The sequence below is a fragment of the Lonchura striata genome, chromosome 20 (assembly GCF_050655825.1).
Source record: "Lonchura striata isolate lonStrDom1 chromosome 20, ASM5065582v1, whole genome shotgun sequence".
Lineage (NCBI taxonomy): Eukaryota > Metazoa > Chordata > Aves > Passeriformes > Estrildidae > Lonchura > Lonchura striata.
In genome coordinates this window covers 9,312,251-9,331,298 of record NC_140722.1, presented here as the reverse complement: position 1 = coordinate 9,331,298, position 19,048 = coordinate 9,312,251, and the positions used below count along the sequence as shown (strand labels likewise).

At 50.9% G+C, this 19,048-nt stretch overlaps 1 long non-coding RNA gene across 1 annotated transcript in view; it reads right to left on the bottom strand.

The window, feature by feature from the left end:
• Window positions 1-19,048, bottom strand: part of LOC146765730 (uncharacterized) — a 34,285-nt gene that overhangs the window by 2,205 nt on the left and 13,032 nt on the right. Inside the window, exon 2 of the long non-coding RNA XR_014949671.1 lies at window positions 560-651. This is a non-coding gene — a long non-coding RNA (uncharacterized LOC146765730). The remainder of the gene's footprint in view (window positions 1-559; window positions 652-19,048) is intronic.

The following is a 19,048-nucleotide window of genomic DNA, read 5'->3' as shown; positions in this document are numbered from 1 at the left end:
CCCATCCCTCCTACCGTTCTCCCCAGAAATGGGTACTGGCAGCAGGCAAGGCATGTTTTCACAGGGCTGAATCACTACCTGCATCCTTCCCACACACCCAGCACATCACCCAGCCTTCCCCTAATGCTGTGACATGATGCTACGGGAGAGATGTTCCACCAGCGAGAGCGGCTGCCCACCCACATCATCCCTCTTTAAATAATGCAGCTTCCAGCTGACAGATGCCTATTACTAATTATTAATTCAAGCACATAGCAAAGATATTCAATGAGCCCCAAGATTTGTGTTGTGTTACTTCTTTCTAGAAAGAACTAACAAGGCAGAACTGCAAAGACACGGGAAAGTTTGAAGGGAGAAGAACATTTGGTTCCAGGGAATGCCCATGGGGTGTCAGCATTTCTGGGAGTTAAGCAGGGTGGAACATAATCCTTCAAGAAAAGGTTAAAATTAACATCCTGATTAAGTTGCAGCTCACAGAAACCAGCTTATAGGAAGAGGGCAAACAGGAGGATTCGAGTATGAAGGACCCCCAGGGAGGGTTTGGGTGTAAAGGTTACACATCTTTAATCTTCAGCCTCTTCCATGAAAAGAAATACAGCAGCACCCAGCTGACAGCAGTCCTGCATCCCCAGCCAGTTGGCATCATCCAAGCTGGAAAATACAGAGGGAAAAATGCTCTCAAGCAGATGGGAGCAGAGGAACATGTAACATGATGTTACTCCACTTCTGGAGGCTTTGCTCTTCACAAGCCTTTTACATTTACTTATAATGGGATGATTTTTGAGTCAGGCTCTACAGCAAATCTGTCCTGGATTGTGTCAGGGTCGTACTTTAGGACTGCAAATTCCCTCAAATGGGGACAGTCCTGGCCTTGCTCTGTGTCCATTTGGATCAAAGCATCTCACCTTGCCTGAGAGCAGGGCTCCAAGGGTCTGCTCAAAGCCTTCCTCATCATCATCACATGCATCACTCTGCCTCGCACATGGGGATGAGCTCAGCACAGGATGATACATCAGTGCCATTAAAGTCTCATCTCCTTGGATTAATTGGCCTCATGAACTTTGGGAAATTTGTAGAAAACAAATATGACTTCAGCAGAATTAAATCACCTCCTTTGGTGGGATATCAGTTATGGAAAATGCAATCCCTGTCTGCAGAAATCCCTGAGCACAAACCTCAGCAAGGAACCATTGGGGACTTTGAACAGGGATCACTATGGGGATGTGTAACACACACTACTGCTCTACAAACAATTTACTTGGGATATTCTAGCAAGGAGCAATTCTTCAGTGGCATTCATGAGCAGAACACAGAATAGGGATGCTGCCCAGGAGGGAGGAGGAACAGGGGAAGAGAGAAAGGAATAAAGAGAGGGAGAAATGCTTCAGAGCCGAGCACAGCGACCTATGATCAAAAAGTAATTAGCACAGGGTTATGATTACATAGTGAACACATCAGTGGGATCCTTCCACAAAAGCACTCAAGGGCACGCAGTGAAATTTAATAGCAAATTGCAGTGTGGAGAAAAAACCCAGCAAAGTCTACAGGCCAGGGAAGAACTGCCACAGACCCCAGATACTAAATAAGCCTGTGGAAACAGCATGAAGGGCTCTGTGTAGTAAATCCTGCAGCAAAACACACACAGCAAGAATGAAAAATAAGATCAAGAAAGAAAACAACCTGTTTCAGTGTACTTTTTCTCAACCAAAAGGACAGGCACTTGAAAAAAAAAAATAAAGCCAAGTGGTTTTTTTTTTTTTTGCATCACCTAGAAGCCTCTGCCACATTTCCCCTTGTCTGGGCAGTTGCACTCTGCATGCAAAGCAGGAGCAGCTCTTCTGGCAGAGATCTGACTGGCATTTCCCACCTCTGCTTGCAGAGACAGGGCCAAGGATGCACTCTGCAGCTGGGGCAGGGCTCAGGGCTGGCTTCACCTTTTGAGCACAGACACACTCTGGAACCACTCCAGTGCTTATAAGAAATTTTTTGGACCTCCAGATAAAGCCTTGCTCAGCAGTGAGAGGTCCTGAGCCCCGTGGTCTTGGCTCTGGCTCTGCCATGAGAAACAGGGAGAGGAACCAGCACCATACCTGGGGAATAACACAAAACATCCCCAAGGATCCTTCCTCCCTCTGCAAGTTGGGCTGCAAAGGTGGATGGTGCCAACAGGAATCTGAGAGGTTAATGGGTCACTGGTGGCTCCCAGAGTTGGCTTGTCCCAAACTACACATCCTCTGAGCTCCAAGTGTCCCTGGCCAGGCCTGAGAGCAGCCAGAGCAGGTCATCACCTCCTCCCAGGGCAGTGTGAGTGCATGTCCAACTCCCTTGTCCCAATTTATCCCACTCCTAGCAGCCAGAATTAATTCTCAACTCCATCGACTCCATTTTCCCCTTCCATTCACTGTTTTTAAGAGCAATGAAAGTTGCCATTTATTCAATGGGAAAATAAGTTGGTTTAGCTCCTTCCCCTGTCATTAGTGGGCATCACATTAAGACCACAGCAAATCACTGAGGAGGAGAAGCAACACTTGTGCTAATCAGATTTAAAGAGTTGACAGCACAGCCTCAAATTGAGTTAGAGCAGCGAGTAATGGATGGCACTGACTGCCTGATGGAAAACACCAGCATTCCTCTGGCTACACAATTTCCTCACCACCCAAATGCAAATTCCCCTCGACAGCACCACAAATTTCTGCACACATCCATGAGAGCTTGGGTTAAATAAGAGTTGGCACCAAAATATGAGCTGGCAGCAAACACAGGTCACCCTGGAGCGACAGGAGGGGTCTGCAGTGCTGCCGAGGCCAGAACTTGTGTCCTGCAAGCACAGCAGGGAAAGGAGGGCTGAGAGCAGGGAGAGAAAACATTTAATGAGGGTCCCACATGGGTTCAAATTGCCCAACAATTTTGGCACTATGTCCTCTCTACACTTCAGAATCTGTGCTCCTCATGGCTCCTTGTAATCTGCTGGTGGGGGAAAGGAGAGCATCACCTCTGGTCACAGAATCCCCCATCCTTGAGGCTCCCCAGCATCCCAGCCACGCTGCTCTGCCCTTGGGAAGCAAACAACCACAGTGTGACAGGCAGCAGCAGCCTCAGCTCCTCCCAGTAACCGAAAACCAGTGATAAATCAAGGCACTGCTTATCCATCCGTGTAACACTAACGAGGTGGGGAAAATGCAGATGGAGAAGCAGAGCAAGAGCTGGCTGAGCCTTTGCACAAATCCAGGATGTTTGCAAAGTCCAGCATCAACTCAATGAACTGAGGTCTGTGAAGTAAGAGAAAAATCTCCTGCCTCAGGCCTTTGTTATTTCATACACTCCTTATCATCCCTCCCTGCCTGTCCCCTTCCCACAGCAGCTGTGAACCCCAGTTACTCACCCAGGCCATCCAGACATCTCCCCCAGCACAGCCCTGCCCAGTGACATCTTTTACTGCAGCAGAGAAATAAATAATGAGCCCCTGGCACTGGAAACTGAAGTAAAATAAAGTAGGAGCTAGAAACAAGACAGCTTTTAATTGACAGGGTAATTTCCATATTTAACAAATGTCTTTTAGGTGTTTGCTATCATGTATCAGTCTTGAAGCTAAGATGCAGCATATGCAGGAGCTCAGGCAGAACTGTGGGTTTGCAGAATTATGGGGAATATTTTACACCTCGTTGGAGGCCGGAGTAAATAACCAAAGTGATCCCTTCCAGCTCCAAAAGCAGCGAGCTCCCCATAGCAACTGAGTCTCTCAGAGCACAGAACTCCATGAAATTAAACCAGAGCAAGGATCTCCAAACAGCAGTGCTTTAATCTGGTGCAATTTAACACAATCTGCCCTCCCGTGTTTATCTGCAGCCTGCACGTGTGGCGCTGATTTACCACTCTTGATAGATCAGAGCAGAGCAGAGGAAGCACAAAGCCCCACACAACCCACCTTGGCTGGCAGGCTGCACGTAATAAAAGCTAAAAGATGTGGCCAGATGCAGCCTGAATAAAGGCAGACATGCAATGTGGGACTTGCTTTCCAATAGGAGAGTTACCAGGAATAGAAAGAAGCACACGGGTACCAGGCAGCTGCCTGGGAGGGTGTTTTGGCTGATGAAGCCCAACCCAGCACTGTTCAGAACTCCAGACCTCGGAGCACCTTCCAGTGCTAAAGGGGTTCCAAAAGAGCTGGAAAGGGACTTTGGGCAAGGGCTTGGAGTGACAGGACAAGAGGGAATCCCTTCCCACTGCCAGAGGGTGGGGTTCGATGGAATATTGGGAATAAATTCTTCTCTGTGAGGGTGGTCATTTGTCCAGTTAATTCTTTATGTATCCTCTCAGTTACTTGGGGAGACGAGATTTGCCCAGTCCAGCTCAGTAATATAATTTCCTTTGTTTCCTTTATCCAGGTCCTGCAAGTACATTTTTTACATTAACCTGAAACTTTCAGCAGCACAATTAATTCAGCAGTCAAGGCTATTCATAGGGCAGTTCTTACTGAAAGATTTGCAATATTGAGCTAATAAAATAAACAACAACATATGGGATTGCAGGGTGGATCAGCAGAATGTAATTGAGTGGATTGGAAACTGGCCAGGATAGTAAAATTAATTATTCTATTTTCTTTTGATGTCCAGGGGTGGTCTGGGCTTTGCATCCAACCAGCTCCAGGTATAAGTAAAGGACAATCCCCACTGATTTTGAGAGCACAGCAAGCCCGGCTGACAAGAGGGAAAGCATCAAACCTGACAAAGAGCAGGATTAAACTGGACATTAGAGAGAAATTGTTCCCTGTGATGGTGCCAAGGCCCTGGCACAGATTGTCCAGAGAAGCTGTGGCTGCCCCATCCCTGGAAGTGCCCAAGGCCAGGTTGGACAGGGCTTGGAGCAGCCTGGGAGAGTGGAAAGTGTCCCTGCCCATGGCAGAAGGGTGGAATGAGATGAGATTTAAGGTCTCATCCAACCCAAACCATTCTGGGATCCTGTGGCTCAGCACAAACCCCACTTTCCCTGCCCCAGAGTGATGCTGGACCATGCTGCAGCACATTTCCTCCAGCCCTTTCCCCTTTCCTCCATCACCCTGCACAGCCTGCTCTGCCCAGAGCTCCATCCTGACCCAAATGCTCGCCACTTCTCCCAGCCCTCCTCTGATCAGCCACAATAATTGCATCAGATTGTCCTGTGAGGAGGGAGGGGGCAGCAAACTACCCAGGCTGCATCTCAGGATGCCCAAATGCCCAGAAACAGCTGTGGGAAATAAACAGCTGGGGAGAGCAGTGAGGTCATGATGAAAGACAGAGCCAGGGAAAGCAAAGCTTTCCTTGACTTCTGCCTCTAGAGAGCATTGTTGCATTTTCTTCCCAGCAAGAGACAGGAACAGAGGCATCTCCAAGCAGAGGACTTGAAACAGCTGCAGTGGTACATGGCAGTCTCACATTAACCCCCTGGATATCTCTGCTGTGAGCTGTGAGGATGAACAAAGCCTTGCAGAGGAGGGCACTGAGTTTTGGATGCAGCTCGCCTTCCATCAGGTGCTCTTTGCTGGCTCACAGCACAGCTGCTGAGGAAGGGCAGCTGTCCTTTTTCCAAGATGTGAAACAGCTCCTCAGCACCCCAGGGCATGGGCAGAGAACCCTGGGGAAGCCTCTGCGGTGGCTGGCAGAGGGAGGAGGAGGAAGAGGAGGAGGAAGGAAAGCCCTTTCATGCACGTGCAATCCTCACCAAGGCTCTGTGTGCACACAGACCTTGCACAGCACCAAGAAACAGCCCTGGGAGAGGCTGATGTGAGTCCAGTGGTGTTGCTCACCCTCTGCTCATGCCCCAGAGGCTGGCTGTCCATGCCCTGCCCTGACTTCAGCACCAAGCCTCCTGCACCTTCTCCACAGGAGGAAACAGCCACCTCTCCCTTCTGCTTGCTGTTCCCCATCCAGCCATTCCTCATCCCTCCACTGCCCGCTCCCTGCTAAGCTGAATTCATTATCCAAAATCAATTAAAATATATTTTTGAAGGAGCATCATTGCTGTTATGGAGAGAGAGGTTATTACAGGTCCAATTTGCTGTGGATGGAACAATTACTTTCTCCCACACAGTGTGAGTCAGGCTGCAGCTCCCAAGGCTCGGACTGCAGAGGCACAGAGGTGTCTGCTGGGAGCTGAAGGGTGATCTGGTTAAGCTGATGGGCTGATAAGAGGGCAGCAGAAATTTGTGGGAACAGTCTGTAATGAGCTGAATTCACTGTTCTGGCAGAGCATTTCCCCCAGCGTTATCTCCTTCACAGCAGGAGCGGGTCACAGCTTCCCCTGCAGGGCAGGAGGGAGGCAGCGATGGAGCAGGACGGGCACAGGGACACGGTGGGACCGGAGGGACAAGGGCAAGCATGTGAGGACTAAAGCAAAAACACCATTCTGTACTAGCTCAGCTTCTGCAAAGGCATGTACAATACTCCATCTGCAGGTCCAGCACGTCTCGGGGCAGGACAAGAGCTTCAGCTTCTCCAGGTCACAGCCACCTGGGCCGGCCAGAGGGAAGAGGAGCTGAGCCAGGTTTTGTGCTCACAGCTGGTTACCTGTGAGCCAAGGGCTGAGCACAAACTGCTGCACTCTGCACTTAGAGTAGAGTTCAGGAAACCTGCAGCAGCTCTGCTGGATGGGGGATGTCTGTGCTAGGCTTCACAGCTGCTCCCCAAACTGTCCCCCCCGAACGCTGCACCCCGGTTGCTTTCCTAACCCCTGCTTTCATTTGGTTGTTGTAACTTCAGGGCAGAGGTTTGGGGTCATCTCTCCCTCAGCCTCTCTTCCTGCCACCCTGCAGGAGAAAGGAGCTGGGATGCTTTGGGCATAGTGTGCTGCCTCAAAGAGCCTCTCCCTTGGACTTCACTGCTCCAGGCAGTTGACTGAGCCCAACCACACACCATTTCTACAGCACTGGGAGCAACTTTTTCCCCTAAAACGGATAAGCATCCTCCTCCTGGGGCTCCAGACGTGGAAATTACTTGGAGCACATCTGACTGACTCCTTTTCTGCAGTTAAATTTCAAAGAGCATCTTCCCAGGCCCTGGAGAGGAGTGACCTGCAGTGAGCAGGTAATGAAAATCGACTCCCCAGAACCTTTGGATACTTAGAAAATACTCAGCTCAAATTGAGAGCTGCTTTCTCCACACACGGCCATCCAGCAGGACAGAGAGCTCACACAGAGCTCACAGGTGGCACACAGGGGCTGCTGAGTGCCTCTCCCTGCTCTTTCCCCTGCACTCTGCTGAGTGGATTTCTGTCCCAGCTGAGATCTCAATCTCTGTGCAAACCCCAAACTTGACTGGGGGGAAGCCACTGTCCTCCTGCAGGCACATCCCTCCCAGAACAACTAAAGGTTTGGTTCAAGGGCTCTGGGCACAGAAGAAAGGGATCATTCTGAAGGTTTTGCTACTGGCTTTCTTTTCTTCTGGGGTTTTATTTGCTCTTTCCCAGAGCCCCACTGTCTACTCCACACCACTGCTGATCCCTGGTCCCAAAGATGTGAGTCCTGACATCAGCCCCCCCTTCCAAAAATGCGGGAGTCACTGATGAGCACTCTGCTCATTGCACCACTTCACTCCTCCCCATCACAATCCTATTATAATGTGGTAAAGGAGTAAGCACCTTTTTTGTTTTTTTTTTTTTTTTTGTCCTTTCCCAGCTGCACATTCTTTTTTGCACTGAAAAAGTCCCGTTTTTGGCCTGCTACTGCAAACTGACAGTGCCTTCAAAGGGATGGTGCTGGGTGCTGGGGCAGCAGCGGTTTGGGACACAGCTCCTCATGCTCCAAATGTTTTCAGTTTTTAATCCACAAAGTGGATTAACGACCTTGGCATCCTCCAAGGTGAAAAGAGGGTCCCCAAGGTGTGCTGCCATCAGAGGGTGTGGGTGCCAAAACTGGGGAGAGCAAACAGCTCTGCCCAGGAGCTGGCCAGACCCACAGGAGGAAAAGAAGCTGGTAGCTGGGCAGGAGATAGAACACCCAGAACCTCTGAGAGGTGGCAGATTGAACCTCAGGGTGGAGTGTGTGCTCTTCCCAGGCCACAGGAAATTGTGCCACTGAGCACAGTGAGGCTGGAAGGGCACCAGGGAGGTCACCCCTCCTTCTCCTGGGGGCTCTGGAGCTGGGAGCTGTCAGTCCATCCAGAAGAGGAGCATCCAGGAGCCTCTGATGTGTGGACAGCCCCTGTGCCCAGCACACCTGTAAGACTTTCCTGGGGCTTTCCAACCCCACTCACTGTGGGCGCTGCACACCCTGCTCATGTCCCTGCTGCAGGCAGATCCCAGCAGGCAGCAAAGGGCTCTGGTGTGAGCAAAACCATCCAGCCTCTCCCCAGCAGAGCTGGAAACACAAGCAAGCCCCTCCAATACCCTCCAGGAATGACATCAGGGCATTCCTATACTTTTCCGTGCTGCATCAGGAGCAGGGATGTGGGGCATGAAGGGACAGTGGCCTTGCACAAGCCAGCTCAGCCACAAGGCTCACCCCTTTGAAGGCATTAACTATTCCTTGCTTCACCCTCAAAATGAAAGGCATGGCCTCAGTGGCACTGGAAAGGCTCTGGGAAACCTATAAAGTTGTCAGGCTCTGAGTCAGAGCTCACGGGAGGGAGGCAGGGGGATGGACAATATCAGCAGTGAGACAGATCTGCGAGCCAAGGTCTGGGATGGCAGAGGGCCGACAGCAGCAGAGCAACCCCCAGACCCAAATCCACGGGGACTGTCCCTGCAGGAAACCACCATCTCCTAAAATCCATGCCCACAGTGGACAATCATGCAGAGGCACTTGGCCCTGCAGAAAAACTTCAAAAAATCCCCCGTGTTGGGGGGAGCCCATCACCACCACCTCAGTAGGCACCTCTCAGCAAACAGTGAAGCTGTGTCTGTGCAGAAGGCAGAGCCCAGCCCAGGTGATGCAAGGGGGATTTTTCTATGCTTTATGAATACAGGAAGCCAGAAAATCTGCCTAGATTACAAACCACCTGGCCATGCACTAGAAAAAGGTTCTTTTCAGCCAGAAACTGGAAGAGATTTCCCTCCTTCAATTGCTCTCTGGTCAGTATTCAAAGCCCCGCGGCCCCTGCGGGTAGAACAGAAGTCGAAGCCTTTGTCCTGCAGCTCCTTTGGAAGCTGAGCTCAGCGGGACAGCCTTCCCCAGCACTCACAAGGTTTTGGCAAGAGCTCGGCTTTCACACCCACTCAAGCAAAAGTGTATTTTCTAGCAAAGGAAAGTATGTCAGGGCATTGATTTCTTGGGCAACTGCACCGCAGAATGGATGGAGCTAAACTCAGTGATGCATTAGACTGTTGGCTGCAAACCAAACACCTAGTAAAAATGCCTTAAAACCAAATTTTTTGTTTGTTTTTTTTTCTACTGCATTTGGAAAACAGCCTGCCTGCTCTAACTGTTCTGTTCTTGACTTGCCCATCAAAATAAGAAGGGGGTGTCACTTGGGTTCCCTCAGCATCTGCTCATGGAGGGATGCTTCCATTGAAAATTAGGCAAATAGGAGAGAGAAAACCAAAACTACATGAACCATTGGGAAAATGGTGTCCACAACCAGTGGGAAGGAAGAAGTGATCCCCAGAGGTACAGCCCTGGCTTGCCCAACATCCAGAGGAGAGAGGACATCAGCATCCCATCACTGCAGAGCCTGCGGGAGCCTGAGCTGCAGGAGCAGGAGGATGTGCCAGGACCTCTCCTCCTCCTCCTCCTTCCTCCTCCTCCTGGCCACGGACCTTCACAGCCGGCATGGGGTCACACCATGGTCGTTCAGGGGCCGATGGCCACCAGCCCTTGCCCCCCAGGAGCTCGGCACAGGAGCCTGGCAGCCACAGCCCTGCAGAGGCTGCTGACACCTTTGTCCAGCAGGATCCCCGAGCCGGCTCCCAGCAGCTGCTCCATGAATATCCAAAGAGGATAACGTCAGCTCTGGCTCTGGGAAGCAGAGGATCAATAGAGAGGCATCGCATTTAATCACCTGCCTATTATAATAGCTTTGCATCTGCCAGAGGCAGAGCATGGAAAGAGCATCCCGGGCAGCAGCAAAGAGCTGGCTCTCCCTGTCGTGGGGGACAGCCCTGCTAAGGACAGCAGCCCCCCTTGCACAGGGACAGCGAGGGCTGAGCAACACCCCGGCCTTCATTTCCCACAGAATTCAATTGGCCGTGCAGGGCTGTGCTGTGACGCCGGGGGAGGATGATGCTTGGCTGCATTCTGAGCAGGAGCACCAAGCACAGCACATGTCTGAAGCCTCCCCCAAATTTTTCCTGCTTGTGTTAACTGTAGCTCATGATGCCCTGGGGTTTCAGATGCCTTGGTGATGATCCTGGTGAGTTTTTTTTTTTCTTTTCTTCTGGCCTCCAAGCCAGGTTTGGCCAGATGGAGGCAGGAGCAAGGATTGGCAGTGCTTCTCCATCCATCCCACTTTGGTTTGGAAATGCTGAAAAACAGGAAGCAATTGGCTGGAGAGATCTGGCCACCATGAGCTCCATCTGCAGCCAGAGGCACCCAGCGTGCACCCACACAGCCAAGGAAGGCGTGGGCAGGTCCCCCTGCCCCACCCTCAGCTGGCCTGCTCTATAAACCCAACCCAGCTGCAGCCAGCAGACTGACTGAGTTAAAAGAAGGATTTGATTGTTTAGCAGGGAAATTTCTTCACTGAAAGGGTTGCCCAGGACTGGAATGGGCTGCCCAAGGCTGTGGTGAAGTCACCATCCCTGGAGGGATTTAAAAGATGTGCAGATGTGGCACATGGGGACGTGGTTTAGTGCTGCCCTTGTCAGTGCTGCAGTGATGGTTGTGCTGAAAAATCTTCAGGGTTTTTCCAACTTTAAAAATTCTGTGATTCTGTCACAGGTCCCAGAGGATTTGCCCAGCTCCAAACTGCATCCCCAAACATCTCAGCCACCCTCTAACCTCACAATTAGATGATGGCTGGATGGTCCACACACCTTGCCCATCACTGCCCACCTCCAGCTCCTCTCCCAAAATCCCAGCTCAGCCCAACACCCCTGGCTTGCTCACACACACAGGAAACCACTTTGCTGAAAGAATAACAGGAAAGCTCTTTAGGCATCGCTGGAGAACCTTCCCAACAGGGAGCACTGAAATAGATGTTTTAAGACAGTTGTAATTTCATCAGAGTATTTCTCCAAGCATACCTGGATAAATTATTCACAAAGAATAAGAGACTAACCCATCTGGAAAAAAATAAAAATAAAAATAAAGAAAGAGAACAGGCCATTGGGACCAGGCCAGCAGCTTTTTCCTGTAATGCTCTTGCCACGTGAAATATTCCTGCTTCCTCTGTGAAAGAATATAGTAGTTATTTATATTGGTTTAATGGAAAGGGGCTTTGTCACATGAAATAGCACACAAGCAGGTCGTGAAGCAGAGAATAATGAACAGGGAATAATGCTGTACCCTGGATAAACAGGGCAGTAGGAAGGGGGAAATTCACCCACCATGGCAATAATAAAGAAATCATCATAATCACAGAACCAACCCAGCTAATTTTTACTCCATTTCCCTGTTACCACGAAGAACACTTAAATTCTGTTGCCATTTTTAGAGAGGAAAACATATTTCAGTAATGTTTGTTGGAAATATCATTAGGATAACAGTCACCCCCGCAATGTTTTATTGCATGCAGTTACTTCCATGCTGCCATTTGCAGAGATTACTCCCCAAATTACTTCTAAACATCCAAATTGCAAAGGGAAGGAGTTAGTCTAGCACTGGGATTGATTGCTGTAGTTTCTCTTGCAAGACTAATAAGAATATATCTATCTCTTCCGCAGTGTTTTATTTAAAGTGGTTGTGGAGCATTTGGTGAAGGGGTGGAAATGCTTCTCCATGGCAGCAGAGCTGCCTGCAAAGCTGTGACCCATCACCCTCTCCAGTGGAGCCAAGCACATCAAAGCAAATCAGAAGGACAACTCACTGATCTGCTCTTAAAATCCTATTTCCTGGGCATAACTGTGCTTGGAAGGTGGAAAAAACTCCTAAAAAATAAAATTTCCTGAAGGCAGTTGAAGAGTGCATCTCACAGCAGTGTTGGAAAACAAACACCTGGGATTAAGACTTCTTTAATCAACATTTACTGCAGGTTTAATACGTGTATTAAAAGCAGGCAGGCAAATGGTGTTTGGGAAACGACAGGAAAATAAAGTAGATAAATGTACTAATTGCAGCTTATCTGACAGCTCTGTGTTCTCCTCCACAGCTGAGACTCCAGATCGAGTATTTATACATCAGGCAGGATTGATTCTCTGGGATCAAGCAAGACTCAGGGTAGGGTGACAGCAGCTGATAGATGGGCATGGTTCTCACCAAATCCTGGCAGATTGCTTTGTCCAGGTATTGCAAATTGAAAAAGGAGGTATTTTACAGCTGACAGCAGCTGTTTACAGCAAGGGAGGCTTGATCTGCCTGGTTTTACAACACGTTTGAGCAGGGCTGTTTTACACTCTGAAGCAGCAAGAGGTTTTATGTGTATTTGTGTGTTTAGGTGGGCTCCATCCTTCTGGGAAGTTCCCCACCCAAATAATCTGTACATAAAAAAGAGTCCCTGGAAATCTGTACCTTAGCCACATGTCATGAAGAAGAAAAGAGCTCAAAATGGACACTCTCCATGGGGCTGATGGGTCCAGCCCCACAGAGGTCAGGAGGCTCAGAGGACAAGTGGCAAAATCCACCCAGCTCATCCCAGGAGTGACCACTGCTCCTGGTCTGGGGACACACACCCCGAGATTCTAAAGATCCAATGCCACATCTTCACTCACCCAGAGCTCCCCTTGCCAAGGGTCTGGAGAGCACATCCCTACAGCTCAGTTTTTCCCATGGCTCCATCAGTTCCATCGTTTCTGAGCCAGGTCTGACCAAAGCCTGTGTCCTTGCATGCAGCAGCCATCATGAATTTTGGCTTTCCCACTGAGCAGCACATCTGAAGGGGCTTGCTAAAATCTTCCCTTCCATTTAGTGCTTATGCAAAGAAACAGCCAAATCTGGGGTGGCCTCAACTGGTTTTGCAACTTGAAGGAAAGGCCTTGGGGGGGGCTTTTCCTGAGGCCAATCCCAGGCAGATAGCATCTCCCCCGACCACAGGAACCAGCTCCCTGTTGTTCTGTGCAACCACAGCATCTGCAGCCCCCTGTGCGCAGCCATCAATCACGGCAGACGTGGTGGCAGGGCCCTGGCAGGGACCAGGGTGTCAAAGTTCCCCAGCTCACGCATTTCCGCACAGGGCAGGCTTTAACGAGGGGAAAAGCATCCACTGGAACCACCAGCAGCAGCCAAAGAGCTGACCCAGCAACTCAAAGAGAAGCTTTTTTTTTTTTAATTCTTCTTTCTTTCTTTCTTTCTTTCTTTGGGAAAGAAAAGTCTGTGGAAAGAATTGTTCCCAAAGCTCATCACTGACAAGCTCTTCATGGGTGCTTCCATAGGTGCTGATAGGAAGGAGAGAGAAATGCAGGAGTAAAATCAATTTGCTCTTCTGAGCTTTGGGCTGTGCTTGACAGTGGATTTCTTCCCCCTGAGAGATACACTGAGAGGTTAATTCTCTCCCTCTGCTCCTCACAGAGTGCAGTTGTTACACACACACCCTCCTGAGCTACCTAAACCCAGGAGAAACCTCAGAATAAGCCAGCCTTTCCTCCGTGAGTGATTTCCCCTGCAACTTGTGCCAACACTTCCAAAATAAATCCTCCCAGCCAGCTCTGGGGCCGGCTTTGGAGAGAACAGCATCCTTCTGCACTCCTGCTTTCCTTCCTCAGCCTGGAGCACGCTTCCACCCACTCCCCTGGGAGCAGCAGCCGCTGCAGGCTGAGCACGTCGGGTGATGCTGGGCACTGCCGAAGCTCTGAGCACATCAGCCCCAGCTTCTTGGTGTGCCCACTCTCTGAATCAACCAAGAGAATTGCCGTGCTCCCCACTGGCACCCTTCTCCTCCTAAAGCCACAGGGACACCGTGCTGGGGGGCTGCAGAACGCAGAGAGGCAGGGGGACGTGTCCCACGGCAGAGCTGGCCGAGGCCACGCAGGACCCTGTGCACGAGGGACACACCAGAGGACAAGCACGTCCTCAGAGCTGGCCCAGCTTTGCTGGTTACTCCTCACTGGAGGGGAACACGGAGCATTTCAGCTCTGCCAGCCCCACATGCTGCTTCCACCAAGCCACAGAGAGGAGACCAGCTGGGCTGAGAATCAGCTCTTCCCCTGGGAAACTGCCCCTCGTTTTTAGGATTGCTAATTTCACTGTGTGGGCAAAGCAATGTGAAATGTAATTAATCACTGTCCTGTGTTCTGTCCAGCCTGCAGTGCTATAGAGGCAGGGATGATCCCAACAGAGCAGCCCCAGTAAACCCCCATGGAGCTTTCCTGGCCTCCCAAGGATTTTCCATGCCCCTGCAGACTGAGAATTCTTCTGGATTTCCAGCCAAAAAAACCCCTCCTTGCTGAACCTGCTGTCACAGCCACGCTGGGGCAAGCAAGGTGTGGGGCTGTGGGATGCAGGGATGGTAATTAGCAGGCTGGTACCCATGTGCTCCAAGACCTACGGGCTGAGCGTGTGGCACACATGGATCAAGGCCTCCCAAGAATGCACCAGGCTCTTCCTAAAATCCTTGCAGGCACCTGAGATGCGTTGGGACCCCTCCCTTTACATGGTCTGTCCTAGGCAGCGAGTTCACCAGGCAGTTTCTGAAGGGGGCTGCAGCCTGCTCTGGTGCACAGGGGATTTGAAGTCTTTATGGCAGCCTGGCCTCTCTGGCTGGTGTATCCAGCCCATGCTCATGGTTTGCATCAAAGCAAAGCTCAGAGCTTTGCAGGGAGTGTCCCTTTCCCAGCCACCACAGTTCCCAAATGCCAGCACCCAGCCCTGCTCCACATCCCCGCCTGGTCCCCAAAACCAGTTTCCTCTGCTCAGCCACCCTGGCTCTTCAGCCGGGTTCCTGGTGAGAAGAGGAGAAACCCGTTCTCCCAGGCTGTGATTTCCAACCAGAATGATTTTCATTAGCTCTGTCCCCAAGGCACCGAGGGGGACAGGCCACACAGGCGCTGAGCAGCCCGGAGCTTGTTGGAGTCAGAAGAAAACGAGGCAGAGCTCTGCCTGCAAAGTTAATTTGAACCAACCGGCAGCTGGCGGAGCAGCCAGGAGAGCCTGGCCCACAGCAAGAGCATTTCCAGGGATAGCACAGAGCTGGGATGGGGACAGCAAAGGGCTTAGTCAAAATGTTTGAGCACAATTATTTCAAGAGCGCTGCAGGCACATGAAGATGGGCTCTGGCACACGAGCTGGGGACGTGCCCTCGCTCACATGTGCAGCTCAGCTCCAGGCAGGAACTGGGGGACACCAGGAGGGCCCTGGGGGTGGTTTGTGGAAAGCTTGAGCCCTTCTACAGGCACCAAAAAGTGGCATCCAGCACGGGATACTGCAGTTGTTCCCCATGTACATCGTCCTTGCAGTCTCTGCTGCTCTCATTTTATGCCCAATTAATGGAGTTTTATTATTTGCATAATACAATGGCTGCAATAAAGATGCAATTATTCCAGATGGAACTTGCACTCGGGGGGAAAAAATTGTATCCGGGACTGGTGAAAGACATCTTACCAGGAGTGGGTGGACACGGAGCATGGAGTGGGGCTGAAAAACCAGGTGAAGTCTGAGCTGGTTAGACTCATGTGGCAGGCTGGGCTCTGTCAGACAGGGCAGATATGAACAGCACCTGAAGAATTCTCCCAGTTGGGTTAAACAGGCAGGAGAAGGTCCCCAGAGCCACACACATGGGGCTGGGAAATAAGAGCAGGGACAGAGTAGCAACATGGGTTTGATATCATCTCTCTCCATCCCAGGAGACAGATGGAGGGTTTGGATCTGCCAGGGCAGAGCCAAGCAAAGATGCTGGGCATGCAGGCAAGGGGAGGGATGCCTGGGGATGTATCTGGCTGCCAGCAGGATCCACATGGTAAAATGCATCTTTCCAGCATCCCTCCTGACTTAAGGGAAAGCAGAGCAGCCCATCAGCCATCCCTGCTTGCAACGCCACCAGGACACAGCCCAAATTACCTGGTTCATTCCAGCTTTTCCCCACAGGCAGTTCCAACATGCCAAGGAAATCCCAGAGGCTGCTGCAACTGGCTCAAAACCACCAGCCCTGTCAGCTGGTTTGAATTTTCCTTGTGTTTGCAAAGGCAAAAAAAAATAGATTAAATGGCCTTTTAATCCTTATTCAGCATCGCTCTAAAGGCTTTTCCAGCTAAACTAAAATGTATCACCGATGCCTTTCTGTTTGCATTAATAGCCCAAGGGGACTTAGAGCTGGCTCAGACTGTGTGTCAAACGCCCCAGAGAGCTCAGCAAGGGCAGCCAGGCTCTGTGCACAGCCAGGAGCTCCCACAGCCCTTCCCTGGTTGGTGCCCATGCCACAGACACTGTGCCCAGCTGCACAGCCTGTGCCACCCACCCAGCACCTCTCCTGGCCCAGGGACGCTGCCCACGCTGATGGTGGAGCTGGAGAGGGTTTCTGACAAGGACAGAGAGTGACAGGATGAGGGGCTATGGCATCAAACTGGCACAGGGCAGGGTTGGGTTCATATAAGGAAGGAGTTCTTCCCTGTGAGGGTGCTGAGGCCCTGGCACAGGGTGCCCAGAGAAGCTGTGGCTGCCCCATAGCTGTGTTCATGGCCAGGTTGTTTGGAGGAACCTGGCATAGTGGAAGTGTCCCTGCCCATGGTACGGGGTGGAACAGGAGGAGCTTTACCCTTCCAACCCAAACCAGTCTGTGAGTCTCTGATAAGGCTCCAGGTATCAGGAGTGCTCCCAGCTCCTGCCTGCCCTCAGGAGCATGGCATGGGCACATGGCAAAGGGCAAAGGGTCTCAAAATGTGCCTGGATCAGCTGCAGATGAAGAGGGGGCACAAACATGGACATGAGCACTTTTTAGGCCTCATTGAAGCTGGAGCCCAGGATTCAAATTAGTTCCAGATATGAAGAAGTGAAGAAAGCCTTCCTCCTCTTCCTCCTCCACCTCACTATTGTCCTCAGAGGAATGCAGGTTCCAGCAGGCTCCTTTGGCCCCACCACAGCCCACTCTCCTGCCTCTCCACACATTCCTACTCCCAGCTGTAGCTGCTCGCTCCTTTCGGCCATTGCCTGCTGGTTCCCATCCTGTACATTCCCTTCCATTTAGAGATACTGTCAGTTGAGAATCAGAGCTCAGATGTTTATTATTTCTAATGTGATCCTGAGCCAGAATAGGAGGCGGGGTGTTTAGTCTTTCCCTCGGCTCTCAGTGCTGAAGAATGGCAGCTGAGGCAGCACCCGGCGCTCCCCACGGACAGATGGCGAACCCTTCACTCTCCCAGCAGCTCCCAGATATTTTTACTGTCTATTGCTTTTTCGTCCCTGTTTATTTTTCAAGCTGAAATAAGCGGAGTGATGGGAAAAAGAAATCTCCTGCTGAGCATTGCATCAGAGAGCAGATTCCCATGAGGATTCATTTCAGTGCAAACAGCAAGGCCTTCGTTTTTTTGGCAGGGTGACACAGCAAGGGCTGAGCCCTGCATCACCCAGCACAGCAAGGCAGAGCTGCTCTCTGTGCTGAGCACCTGTGGACTCTGCTTTGGCCCTTTTACTAGAGAAAAGATAAACGTGTCAAGTCAGAAGACCTTGTTGGTTCACATAATAACTAAAGATGCTTCAAGCACAGATCGAAGGAACCTCCATCCAAACTGTTTGGGGCTTGTTTGAGCCAGTTTGGCACTGCTCAGCCAGGGCATCCTGGGGAAGTGGGTGATGCCAGGCAGGCAGAACTGACCTGAGGAGCCCATGGGTGCCTGCCCACACTGTGGTGCCCTTCCTTGGCCAGAGATGGAGCAGATCCACAGCCCACCTCCAGGCCAGCACTGTGGGGTTTGGGAACTTTAGGGGATTTCCCATCCAGTGCTTTTACTGACTTCTGGGGTGGCTTGGATCATGTGATCCAAAGTCAAGTTCTTCAAAATTGGGATTGCATCACCAATTTTTTTTTTTTTTTTTTTTTTTTTTTTTTGGCAGCTGTGCTCTCTGCTGCAAAGCAAACTGCCCAGAGACCAGCAGTAGTTTTTAACCCCAGGCAGGCCATGGCCATAGTATGAATTCACAGGAAAAACAGAACACTTGACACTGCTTTTATCATCCCAGAGATGAAACCCAGTGGGGACAGAGCAAAAGTGAAGAAATCCCAGCTGGGAGGATTTGGGGAATGGAGCACAGCTAGGCAGTGGTGAGGTTCTCTTACTGTTTCCATCCTTAAAGAAATCAATTAAATCTTTCTGAACAGAGCATTTCCCTGTAAGAAAGGATCACAGCAAGGGGTGTAAGTGTGTCTCTTGTGTAGTCACATTAAAACCATCCCTCACCTGGATGGCTCAGCTGAGAAGGGCAGCTCTTGTGAGGCCTGCAGAGAGGTCAGGACATGGCCCGGGGGCTGGGAGGGCTGCAGGATGTCGGGACACAGGGATGCACTTCAGCACCAGTGGGAGGAATTCAGGAATGAGCTGCTTTAGGATAAGCTCCTCACATGTCAGCATAAAATTCCTGTTGACACACACATGCCCCACTCCTGGCAGAAGAGAACAAGGAGCTGCTTTCATCCTTCTGCAGGAGCAGAGATGAGGCTGGAGCCCAGCATCAATAAATGAATGGAAAGCCTTTGCTTTCGAGCAGAGGCACGTCACAGCTTTCTGCTCCTGCCTAAATGAATGTCCAGCTGGCAGGGAAACTGCAGATACAGGCTCTGCCAACACCTTTCTGGGACACAGCAGCAGCTCTGCCTCAGTTCTTCTGTGTCTCCTGTGCAACAAGCTGGTCCAGAGCTGTCCTGCTCTGCTCCTCTGCTCACCAAGAGGACCAGACTCAGGAGTGCAGCAACACCCCCAGGATGGATGGGCAGCCTTGGAGCCACCTCCCTGACAAGAGCCTGGGGAAATCCCTTGCCCTGCCCATCCAGTGCCCCCCTCCTTGCTCAGGAGAGTTTTTCCCTTTTGTACCAGTCAGTAGGAGCTCGACTGAAATACAGCA